At 40.2% G+C, this 12,365-nt stretch overlaps 2 long non-coding RNA genes and 1 other non-coding gene across 3 annotated transcripts; 2 read left to right on the top strand and 1 right to left on the bottom strand.

The window, feature by feature from the left end:
* On the top strand, positions 1 to 1,878 carry LOC110376265 (uncharacterized). Its single transcript, XR_010277618.1, has 3 exons — positions 1 to 142; positions 320 to 374; positions 992 to 1,878. It is a non-coding gene; the product is annotated as an uncharacterized LOC110376265 (transcript).
* Positions 1,879 to 6,208: 4,330 nt separating this feature from the next.
* Positions 6,209 to 7,620, bottom strand: LOC110376247 (uncharacterized). The gene is made up of 3 exons (XR_002429524.3): positions 7,452 to 7,620; positions 7,267 to 7,360; positions 6,209 to 7,031 (listed from the first exon to the last, which is right to left on the bottom strand). It is a non-coding gene; the product is annotated as an uncharacterized LOC110376247 (long non-coding RNA).
* Positions 7,621 to 10,838: 3,218 nt separating this feature from the next.
* LOC110376277 (uncharacterized) lies at positions 10,839 to 12,064 on the top strand. Its single transcript, XR_002429533.3, has 3 exons — positions 10,839 to 10,986; positions 11,166 to 11,274; positions 11,610 to 12,064. It is a non-coding gene; the product is annotated as an uncharacterized LOC110376277 (long non-coding RNA).
* Positions 12,065 to 12,365: the final 301 nt, after the last annotated feature.

Below are 12,365 nucleotides of genomic sequence, written 5' to 3'. Positions count from 1 at the left end.
CACTCAGGTCATGTGGCAACGCCTATCTGCCCCCCTGCATCCAGCAGTGTGATTTTGACCGTGCACCGAGCAAGACGTGCTAGTGTTTCGCTTACCAGCTAGTTGCTGGCGTTCTGGCTTGCATTTGGGCGTGAGACAATAGGTAAGTCTTCGTTTGTTTTGTGAATTTTATTAGGCGTTGTCTGATATAGGTAGTTAGAGGTTAATTTTGATACTTTGAGACTTATATACGGATAAAATGACCACCACACCCCCCCTAGTCGATAGTTCCTGAAATACATATTAACGTAATTAATGTATCTTATTATATTTTTTGCAGAGATCGACTATCTGCAGACACACCGCCCAACGGCAGCCTGACACCATGTTACTAGGTATGTATAGTGCTTAATTAATTACTCTTACTGATTTCGGGAATTTACCTGCAAAAGTAGAAGGGGGTGGTACGGACTACAGCATCGCTCCCTTCCCCCTTGACGCATCTCCCGTTGCAAGGACGCAGCCATATCCTTGATAGGTGAAGTGCGGGGGGCATAAGTACTGCAGTATTCCCCCTCACTCCGCAACCCCTCTGCTTTCAGCAGGGTGTGGTCGCACCGGTTGAGACGCGCAGGACGATGCGTCAAAAGGTCAATGTGGGGAGAGGAGGTGGTTGCTGCAGTCTGAGGGTGGGTAGCGGAAAATGTAGGGTGGAGGGGGCATGCAGCATCCGCCCCCTCTCCCCACATTCCCCCTTACCCCCTTTTGACGCATCGTCCTGCGCGTCTGAACCGGTGCGCGACCACACCCTTGCAACGAACAAAGGATCTAGAACTTATACTTGCACTTATTTATTTTATTTATTTATAATACTTTTTGCACAAACAGTACAATGGCGGACTCAACGCCTTAGGCGTTAAGGACTTATGTTCAATAATAATTCAAATATACCCAAACCCTTGTATGGATTGGAGAATGAGTAACAATTTAATAACAAGGTTCTTTTCAACAGTTGCAGGGGCCGATGTACCAGCTCTCCTCGCTGGATGCACCGTCAGTCCACTCACTCAAGCAACAAGCAAGACATCAACATTCGAAGCTGAAACAAGACCACCCGCAAACCTTATCCTGTCTCACAAATTACTTAGGTCCTCTTCTGCCTCAAGTAATCTGTGACACCTAAGTCAGAATGCTAAGAAGTATTCAGAAAATCCTGTCGACCTCAACTTATCTAGAGTCAGTCGAAGCAGGTTTTAGTTGATTCGACTACTTGAAGATCACTAGAGGTTATAATGCTGTAAAATCTCCCCGGTCAGGCGGATCTCCGTCTACAGAAGCTTTCGGAACCCGTACATTATATTTCCACGCGACGGGGCATGGTTTCTCTTGAGACCATGCATTTTTGCTATGCTTCTTGACATGCACATGGGTAAAATGCTGACGAGCACACAGCATTATATTCATCATCATATAGATTTAGTCCAGGCACGTAGGGGGTTGGGGGTCAATCCTCTTAAATCTCGGGGTTTAATTTCTTTACGTTGTTTTATTTTGGGAGTTTCTGGCTTCTCCCTGGGGCAGAACGCGCCTGAACTAGAACCTGCATTCTGTTTAGTTGCATGTGCTCCCTAAGGGAATGGGGTCCGAGGCAATCATGCGCGTGGTCGTTGGTTTGCGTTACATTGCGGACTGACTTGTCACCTTTAATAAAACCGCCGAAGAAAGCCACCGATGGTCACGAATGCACTTGCTTCGGATTTCATTTATGGGTCATATTTCAGCGAATGGTGGTTCGGAAGCCCAAAGCCCGGACCTTCATATACCATACCTTGTGTATGTGCATAGAATTAGTCTAAGAAACCTCACTAAATTGTCTATAATTAAACTATATTTAAGGAACTCCTTGTTTTATTCTTGTTCTTTAGTTTCCCTCAAAAATCCCTGAACTAATAGTAAAATAATATGTAAGAAGGACGAAATATAGCAGGTAAAGTATAGAGTAGGAACTAACAAGACTTAGAGCGTCACTGGTTACAGGTAAAGTGTGAGTTAGTTACCTAATACTTGAGACTTGTGAAACTAAAAGTTATAGTTTATCTGCCAGATGACTTCCTGACCGGCTGTCAGAGCTTTTCAGTAACAGTTCATAACTTTTGTCAGCTTTTGTCCAGAAACTATCTCAAATCCTTGCTTATGTAGGTACGCTTTCGTCTGAGCCGCTTTACATTTATTTCTCAGATAGAAGTTAGGTAATTGATGATTGAAAAATCGGCGATTCAGGCATTCAGATATTGAGTGCAGGTGGCGAGCATATGAAATAGGTAGCAATATAAAATCCTGTCTGCTGAGATTGTTAATTTGTAGGGACTAAGTAGAGACTTGGCATAAGACAGGCGTAAATGGAAGGAGCTGCACCAACAAGAGCTGGGCTCTTAAATTAATGATGATGATGAAGTAGAGACTAAACAAATTATATTTTAATTTATTAAAAATTTTCGTAAAGCACCTTGCGGTTTCGATTCCCAAATGATGCGTTGACCAACCACTCGACGAATTTCAAGTTTCATCAGTTTCCTGGACAGACGGGAAAAATGGCATCTTAAAATGTGCTAATCACATCTAAGTATTAATAACTTTGAACATATACTCAGTATTATTTATTAGTATAAAATACATTTAAGTATAGCAAAAATATAATCTTATACCTATATAATTTAATGCACGTAGCTAAGTAACATAAAAAATCTCCATGCTGCTCATCAATACCTACTTATTAGCTATACCCAAACTCGAGAACAAATTATCTCCAAACGTTAGGGCGTGGCCGAAGCTTCTAGAACTTCAATTGCATAACCTAAATACTTAGTACTTATAGCACACTGCGGCATTTCGTCCCGAGCCTGCGCTCTGCAGGACTTTAGGGGGCGTTGCACCACAACCCTTCCTCGTTGCACTGAACTCGCAGTCCCGCATTGCGCCGCCGACCTTCGAGCTGGCTGCCACGGCTTCACAACTGGTCCTCATATACGCAGACTCCTTGGTGATTTAGAAGGTAAGTCTCCAATTACCTTCACTGTAAATTAAAAAGAGGTTTAAAGTTTTAATTTCAATTAATTGTGGTTTCGATTTGATGATAGGTATTGTAATTTTTTGGGATTTCATAGTTTGCTACCATGTGCCACGCCCTTAAATTTTCTATCTTAGAAAAACTAAGAGTGAGATTACTTTGGTTTTGTTTAGGTCCTTACTAAAGTCAAAGTAAAGTTTTTGTACCAAAACTTTGAATTGTAACCGCAAGAAAATATTTAAGGGTGCGAGGGAAGGGCGTGGCCAACACGTGCTACCTAAGAAAATTTCTTAAAGTCAGTGAACATCAAATCGGATTGAAATCTAATCTAATATGATTTAATTCAGAGATTTGTTCGATACATCTGCAAATATAAAAACGTTTAATTGCAGCCAGATAGGCCCCTCAGACTCACCCTCCCGTTCCCCTCTCCCCTCAACCCACGACCACACCCTTGCTCTTTGTTCCTGAGTTTGCAGATTTATTTAGGGTTCAGACTTTTTGAAATTAATTCTTTTTGTTTTTGATTTCCAGATTCCAGTGCGTTTCCTCGCTTCGCCGGCGCTGCGGCGTGCTGGGCGAAGCGAGGCGAGCTGGTCCTTCCAGTCTCCAACCCATAGTAAGTATTTTAACTTTGTGTTTTTATAGTTTGAATAGTCTTATCTGACAAGAAAAGTTTATTAACTTTTGAAATTAATTTTGGACTATTGTTCAGTATTATAACAAATAAAAGTGGCGTGTGCTTTCTATGAAAGATGGAGACTGAGAAACACGCCCAAAATGTGTCGTTAAAATTTTTGGTCTTAATTTTTTTCCGTCTAGCTCGATAAGGGTCTTAGTTCCAACAAAAAAAAATATCCTAGTAATAAAACTACAACGATTTTTTCCTAATTTCAGGTAACCTCGGGCGGCCTTCAAATTAAATACCCGTGATGATGCAGCCTTCTTTGGGACCCTGTTTCACCATCTCCAGCTAATCGGCTAAACCCACTCGTCGAGTCCGAATCAGCTTTCACAGATTATTTATTTGAAAAAATAAGTAATCTGTGAAAGCTGATTTCTGTGCTAAAGAGACTTTTGTGCCAATATGTCGTCGAGTTTAGTGTCCGTGTGTCAGTTACAATTGAATCAGGCTAATAGACCAAATGTTTGCGTTGTTGCGCTACTTTGGAATATAGCCTCCCATTGCTTACCGATAATTACCGGTATTGTACGTTCTGCTGGGGCATTTGTTCGTAGGTGTTTTTCCTCGGAAATCTTCCGTGGAAAAACTCCTAACGCATAAACCTCACTTGGCCTATGAAACCGTTCTTTGAACGTTTTGAGCAAATACCTGTAAGGATTTGCTGTTCATCTTTCTAAAAGCCCGCAATCGTATTATAATACGGCATAGGTACATGGGTAACGACGAAAATGATCACCATAATAGACTAGTGATCTAATGCATTAACACCGTATGCAATATCTTATCTATTAAGGAAGTTGAAAATGTTTTATGTTAAAGCATTTTCCACTTTAAAAATGGATGAGCACAAGGTTATGAAAATTGTTACCGGTTATGACAGCAGTAGGTTCTATGTGAATAGATAACTGCTGGGGCGCGTTTCCAGGGGGAGGTTATCATCCCCTCCCTCCATAACAAACATCATTTGTCTGTCATGGAGCTCATGGTGGTGTTCACTTCTATGAGACTTGGATTCGCGCCTTCATTAGGTTTTAGGTAAAGAAGGTACTTTTTTAAATTATATCAAAGGCATCTCTGGTGTATTTAATGGCAAGATAAATAGGTGTAAGACTATATAATAAACTTAATTGTAAGACCAAATACTGTTTTATTTAAAATCCTTGAGGCTGAGGCTGAGCTATCAGTCGCAAAACCTGAATCCGTCATTTCCTTTTTCAAAACCGCTCCCTTAGTATCCCGTCCTCTTAAAATACCGTGTTTCACCTTATTAAACATTTAATACTTCCTCCTTAGAGACCCTTAACAGCCCCAAACAGATAGTAGCTCGAATCCCTGGCGTATTACCTACGTCTGCCTATGTAGGGCCTAATTTCCGTTCAGTCAAATTACTTGTTTCATGTAGACCTTCACGGATCTTTGGGGGCAATTTTGAAGGTTTTAGGTTAGCCTAACTGAACCTAACCCCTGATAACGTACTTATACCTCTTGCAGACAGATTTTAAGTTTTAAAACTACAATAACCAAAAAAGACTACCTACTCTTTATATAGGAACGTAGGTATTTACGTATCGATACGATACATTAAGTACAATCATAGCATGCGGAAATCATGAGAACTACAAAAGCATGAGTATGAGTACCTATAAGAAAATAAAATGTTATATTGCACCAGCCTTCGGACATTTTACAAATATTTCTTAATTTTATAATCAGTGTTTGATGAGTCTCTGAAACGTTATATTTTACTATCAGCCTGATCAATGGAGCTGTCAGACAATGAGAGAAATTACGAGCATAGCCCTCTCTGTCTTCCAGCATTCTTCGGCTTCTTTTCGAATCAGAAATGGGGAGATCTGTAAAAGAGGAATCACCAACATAGCCGAGCGGATAAGCTCTTCAACGGAGAGGTTTATGTTCAGTATCGAAAGTTACATAGCTAAAACGTTGGATGGACGCCCATGGCTGAACTTAGGCCTTTTCTATAAAGCGCGAATCATCCCACTCTTGGTTAGCCCGCATCCATCCTCTGCCCACCACCCGTCTACTTCGACCCGCTATAGTGGAGCAGGCATGATACCCAGTATATTTATTGCTTAATCGTTTTAGGTGACCCCTCCCGCTGTGGGCGCAGTGAGAAAGACTGTGTGGAAGGCACCTTTATTCCTTCTGGACTTCTTTCTGTTTCAGTGCTGCGGTAACTCTTTCAAACAATTCTGCAGCCCGGGTAGAATCAACGAAGAAAGGGCAAGATTTGAGCAGAAGCAAATGATTTATGATTCTCGTGGTTTGTGATGGACGCTGATTAAAGTGCAACTCATTTTCAATTACCTATGTATACGTGTTGTATGTTGGTGAAGTGAAAAGTAGAGGTTTTTGTATTTTCTTTCTCTGAGTGTTGGGTTGGTTTGTGAACTGAGATAAAGTTGCACAGGGTCGAAGTCAAATTATCTTTCGGGGGTATTGAAATAAAACAACAATTTTAATTACATGTTTAGTTCAAAGACGCGCCGAACTGTATTTATTATATTGATGATATCATATAAGTGAGGGTTTTTTCGTTAGAACCAAAAATCATAAAATACACCAGAGTTTAATGCTTTACTTAATCATAAGTCTTAAACTACTTGCTACGGAGTTGAGGCGCGAATCCAAGTCTCGAACGAATCCCGAGGACCGTGAGCTCCAAAACAAACACATGTCTGTTATGGAGGGAGGGTGTGAGATGCCCTCCCCCTGGATCCGCGCCGGTTACAGTTACCTTTTCCCATAGGTAACCATGCCGTTCCCATTCATATTTTCAAATCCATGTACTTGTCTTAGAAAAGTTTGTTAACCTTTTTTAAAGACAAGTTTTTTGCATATTGTGTTTATGCATAAGACCACGACGTGAACTTTTGTGATCAGAGTCGTCGTTACCCGCACGCGACGTAATATTACGTTGGGGGATTCTGATAAAGGTTGAAGCAGCAGAACCCTATCGGGTATCTGCTGAAAACGTTCAAAGAACGGTTCCTTTGCCCAAGTTTGGTAATTATCTGTACGAAGTTCGCCCCACAAGTTGTAGCGGAACAAACACCTGCAGACAATTTACCTTACAATACTATCGACAGTGACAACAAAAATCTCCTAACAAAACGATGACAAAATGGATGTTAAAAGAAGAAGCTGTGTTCGGTCATCGAAATCAGCTTTTACATGGAAAGCCGATTTGGCCTGAGGTGTTGAAGGCTATGAAGGAGATGAGATTGCCATGTCGAAGCTTCCACTGCATCTCTGCTAGTTGTCTGGTGAGACAATTACCTGTGAACAAAAATGATTCCTTAACGAATGTGTCAGAAAATAGCCAGTAATTCTGGAAAAATACCACCTTATTAGACGCAGGAGACCGTAGATTTCCGCCTTGTAGATTATTCTGTCCCAATATTTAAAGACTACCTTACCTTATGTCGGAAAATGTAGAGATCCAAATCCTGATTCCTGGTACTTTGTTTGAGAGAAGACTTTACAAGGAGATGTAGAAAAAAAAAGTACTTACTGAAGGCTGTATTCTGATGACTTGATGAAGGGCGAGCACGCCCCGCTTCGCACACCACGCAGGGGCGGCGGCGAAGCGAGGTCGCTAGCAGCTCCTGAAAACCACAAGCATCTTACACTCATTGAAAGACCTTCACACATAAAAACAAGAGAGTCTGAAATGAAGGAATTGAAGGAAACACCCACCTTCTAAAGTCACCAAGGAGTGCGCTGATGCAGGGACCGGTTGGTAACCGTGGCAGCCGGGATGGTGGTCGGCGGCGCACTGAAGCACGAGGTGGGCTCGGTGCAATTTATAAGGGTCGTGGTGCACCGCCCACTGGAACCCTGCAACGCGCATGCCCGGCCCGGAATACTGCAGTGTCTTATATTATAGAAGCTGTGTAATTGTAGAATCTAGAACGTACAGATGATGGTGTCGGGACAGAGGTAGCTGCGTGAATTAGTAATACCTTTGTTCTTATAGCACCGTATTCCCTAAAGCGTTTGAAATTTGCCATAAGCAGCATCATCTCATGACCCTTCCAACATTAGTTGACTCTTCGTTTTCATTGTAGTCATTCGTTGGCTCAACATATGCTGATGACGTACATTAGTATCATATTATGCATACCTATAAGTCTTCTTGAGACCTACTAGTCTTCTTTTGGTTGTTGATACCTTCAAATATAATAATCGGTACTGAAACGTACAAAGTGTACTCGCCTGGTCACGCCTTGCGTTTGTGTAAGGGCGTGGTCGCCAGTGGCCGCGTGGTACTTTGTTCGCGTGGAGAGCTGTTGGAATTCCTCCTAATAATTTATTTTACATCAACTTTTTTTATCAGTATATTAGTAAAGTCATCAACATAAGCTAGAATGCACATTAATAAATTCATGTTATGATTAGCTTGAGCTCGCCTAGCAAAAAAAAAATCTTCTAAATTACATTTTTGCAAATATTCATATTCTTTGTGTGCTCATCATTTACCATCCATATGTCTGTAGAGGTAGATATGGACGGTTGCACAGATCTATGTAGATTTTGGTGTGGAAATGGATTGATGCCCGAAGAGGGTCGTTGGTTTGAAAAAACTTAATGGATAGTCACAGTTATAGTTTAGAATTTAAGTATATTATTTATTTGTTAGTTTGATTCTTGGATTAAGACTTAGGTTAGCCTTCATTCCATAGGATTTGAGCGAAACCGCGGACAGTAGCTAAAGCAGATTTTCTCATCTGTGTGCACCTGTGTAAATAAATGAATTTGAACTCATACATCATAACGGGATGTATTGATTGGACCTGCGCTCTGCAATAGGGCGTTGTCCCTTTATGTTGCAGCAGTCCGAATAATGTGATCGTGTCCAGTGACAAGATTATTAACAGCAATTTCGAAATAATTTACGACTTAGGGTAAGGTACGTATTAAATGTATAGTATATGAAATAGTTATTAAAAATAAACTGCCACACCCACTCGATATCTTTATCAACGTACCCACATCTGCGAATCACCATCATAATCTGCGGAGGAAATGTCAACTTTCTTTCAGATTTTTAGTCCTGAAAGCTTCAGATCATGTAGAAAAATTGCTTTATGTTATCCCTTATTAATTTATATTTACAGGTGGAGGCAATAACTGCTAGACAAGGCGAATTGGCCCCGCGAGTCACCGGATAGCTAGCCACCTACGTCCCTATATCTCTGCTCTACCGTTCAAAACTCTTGTCGTGCGGTATACACGAAATTTTATTAACTAAGCCATAATTGCTTAAGCCAGTAAACAACCTGTAGATTGCTAATACAGAAGTTCAGGTATTTGAAAACGTAACAGGTGGCACATTACCATTCAGCCACTATACTCTTGGTATAAGAACTGCCACAACGGTGAAGTGTGTCTGCATAAGTAGTTCACCTGTTGAGCGTTAAGTTATTGGCTTGTTGCCAGCTTTAGGAAAAGTATCACTTAGGGTTTGTTCAACTCGCCTCGACTTTTTAATTTTGGCAGAACTGGAAAATTGAACACCTACTTAATTATGTACCTGAAAAAGGTCTCCCTTCCCGGTCAAAATACCACAATTGATATAATACCTATATTTTTTTATGTCACAGATCCCTGAGGACCATTCACAAGTAGCAAAAAAAAAAACAATACAGAAAAAAATGAGCACCACCGCTACAAAATACGACAAAGTTCGAGATTACAAAAAAATTGTGGATGAGCTCACAATAATGCAAGTGGACATGACAACTCTTACGGAAACCATTAAACTATTTAGCGACCGCATATTCGCTGAAGACTACAACCATTGTTACGAAGATATCGAGGAAGCATCAGTCACTGACGTAGGTGTGCTTACAGACTACAAACTTCCAAAGTTACTTCAAGAAGAAACGTTATTCGGAAAACTTAATTGTCTAGCTGTGGCTCATCAGTTGTTTGAGCCAGAAGACATAAGTGCCATTGAGACAAAATTAGGAAGACCACTTGATGAACATGACACGTTTTATGTAAAACGACCTCCTAAGGAACAGGAGAATAATGGAGATGGACCGGTGACTGGACAGCGTATGATGGTGGTGCGCCTGAAGAAACGCTCCAATAATAATGTGTAATTGTTTGAATAAATCATGATTTTAATTGGTTTTTATTTCTACACACCCTGATACTTCTCTTGCGATAGCTTTTTTAACTTCTGTATTTTTAGATGGCTTAATACATTGTGCTAGGAAGAATCCTTTGAAAGGATACCATAAAAGGCATTAAAAGTAGATACATGGGGGTAGTAAGGTTTTCCTCTGGGGAAATCTGGAATATTCCTGCTGAAGCATCGAAGTAAGGAACAAAGAGCACGCGGTGCGGAGAAAGGAACTAGGGCGTGGCTCTATAAGTAAATGAGGAAGTTAGGTTTAAAATAATTGGGATCAGCTTTGGTTTTTCGTTGTAATCTGGGATTATATTTTTAATCAACTTCTCAAAAGAAAGAAGGTTGTCAATACGGATCTTTATAATTTTGGTTTTATATACTTGGTTACGTCTCGGCTTTTTGTTTGAAAAGGAAATAGGTATATCAACCTCCTAAATTGTTTCATAATCATCAGATATAGAATCTGATGAAGCCCTAGGACCTGAAACTGTAGGCACGCTTTGGGTATGGAGTTGGGTGTGTCTGATGACACAACAAAATAGTGAAAGATATCATCAGACAGAGTGGCGAGGGAACTCCTCAACGGTATTTAGCAACTATCTCGTTTTTTGGGCTTGTTTTATTTGTATTTTTAATTTTGTTTTTTGGAGAATTTTACAATGCTGCGCGGAATGGTGACAAAGTGCAGTTCAGCACTTCTTTTTCTAGCAGTCTCTTCATGTTCGACTAATTTTCATTGTGCAAAAATAATTTAAATAAAAAAATTAATCACGTCGAGCCCTCGCTCACATATCTATAGGGTTAATAGCATTCTGCACATAACGCATCGAATCGGAACTATTGATTTTTCCGCGGCACGCATAGGTCTTGCATCCCCATAAATATATCAAAATGTCTGGTCCAGCATCTAGATCTAGGTATATTAAATCAAATCGGGACTATCGATTAGTTCCGCGCTGCGCACCTAGGTCTTATGTACCTCTATAATTTGTATAGATAGGTGACGCCCTCGAAACTGCATCTAGTGCGCTATCGGATACCGAGTTGGCGAGACGGATTCTCAAACTAACAATTACTGGGACACCGATTGAGGTAATTAGACAGATTTATTACTCAATTTTAGAGAAGTTTAGTAATGTTTTTATTCGATTTTGTTTTTTTTTTCGAATTTTTAACAATCAATTTTAGTGTTGTTGTACTTGGATTTACTAGGAGTAGGTACTTGTGAGGAATAACCGGCATCACTAATATTTAATTGTTTATGATTTCAGGAGGTGCAGTTAGCTGAGCAACAAGTAGGCGTGGCGACGTCGCCGCGCCACAAGTTGGTCCTCCGCGTCAACTTAAGACCACGCGCATCGAAAGTCTTCTACATTATCGGTAGGCTTTTAATATCTGCTTTTTAATCACCTTATATCTTCTTTTAGATTGTTTTGAATACTTTGTAATTGAGGCTGTCATTAAACATCTTTGTTAAGGTTAGTCAGAAGCCAGTAAGTCTGACAATCAGTCTTACCAAGAGGTATTGGGTTGCCCGATTAACTGGGTCAGATAGGCAGTCGCTCCTTGTAAAACACCTAGCTGCATCCGGTGAGACTGGAAGCCGATCCCAACATAGTTGGGAAAAGGCTCAGGAGACGATGTCTTTCCAATTGAAGCTATAGATACAGTTTAATGTGAGCAACCCGTGCTTAAGTTTGGTTTTTACTTTACAGATCCTGGTTCCTCTCAGGCAGCTGGACCTCTTTCTTCGTAGCGGCTAACATCACCATGGGTTGATCTAAAACTGAAGCTGTAGTAGTGTAGCTTCCACTGATTATTTATTTTTTTATAAATAGGGTATTATAAAATAATAAGTAGTCCGTGGAAGCTACGATTTTAGTTTAACTTCTTTTTTTTACTTTTGGATCACACGAAAAAATTTGCAAGCTGAGTGTAGTAACGCAGGTTTAACGTTATATCATTCTCTAGTGGAAGCTTCGATATCGATCTCCTGTATTTTAAATGCCATGTCACTGGAAATTCAAAATGTTATAACCTGGATTATGACCATTGCCCCCTAAAGTCGCGAATCCAGCACGGCTTAAATGGGTGGATACCCAACAATGACACTGATTGCAATAACATCCATGCATTTTAAATGCAGATCTGCAATCATTATTCTCTTTCTGCTGCAGTTCTTAATTCACAAATGCAGTTAAGAAAGACTAGGATTTATTGATTGGATTTTTCGCTTAAATAAACGGTATCGCTGTGTTTACGTAGCGTTAAGATTAAATAGAGGAAGCGACAATGTGTGCATCATTTTCATGTTTCTTTCTATTGCCTCTGATATTTTTGACACGGTCCGCATTCAATAACCGACAACAACAGAAAACTCACCTGGACAAACGAGTTAAAGTTGTTAATCAGATGAAATATTAGATTAAGTCTTATTTAGTTTGTAAGAAATGAAAATATATCAAAAGTCC

Source organism: Helicoverpa armigera, chromosome 23 (genome assembly GCF_030705265.1).
Source record: "Helicoverpa armigera isolate CAAS_96S chromosome 23, ASM3070526v1, whole genome shotgun sequence".
NCBI classification, from domain to species: Eukaryota; Metazoa; Arthropoda; class Insecta; order Lepidoptera; family Noctuidae; genus Helicoverpa; species Helicoverpa armigera.
This window is presented reverse-complemented; position numbering and strand designations above follow the sequence as displayed.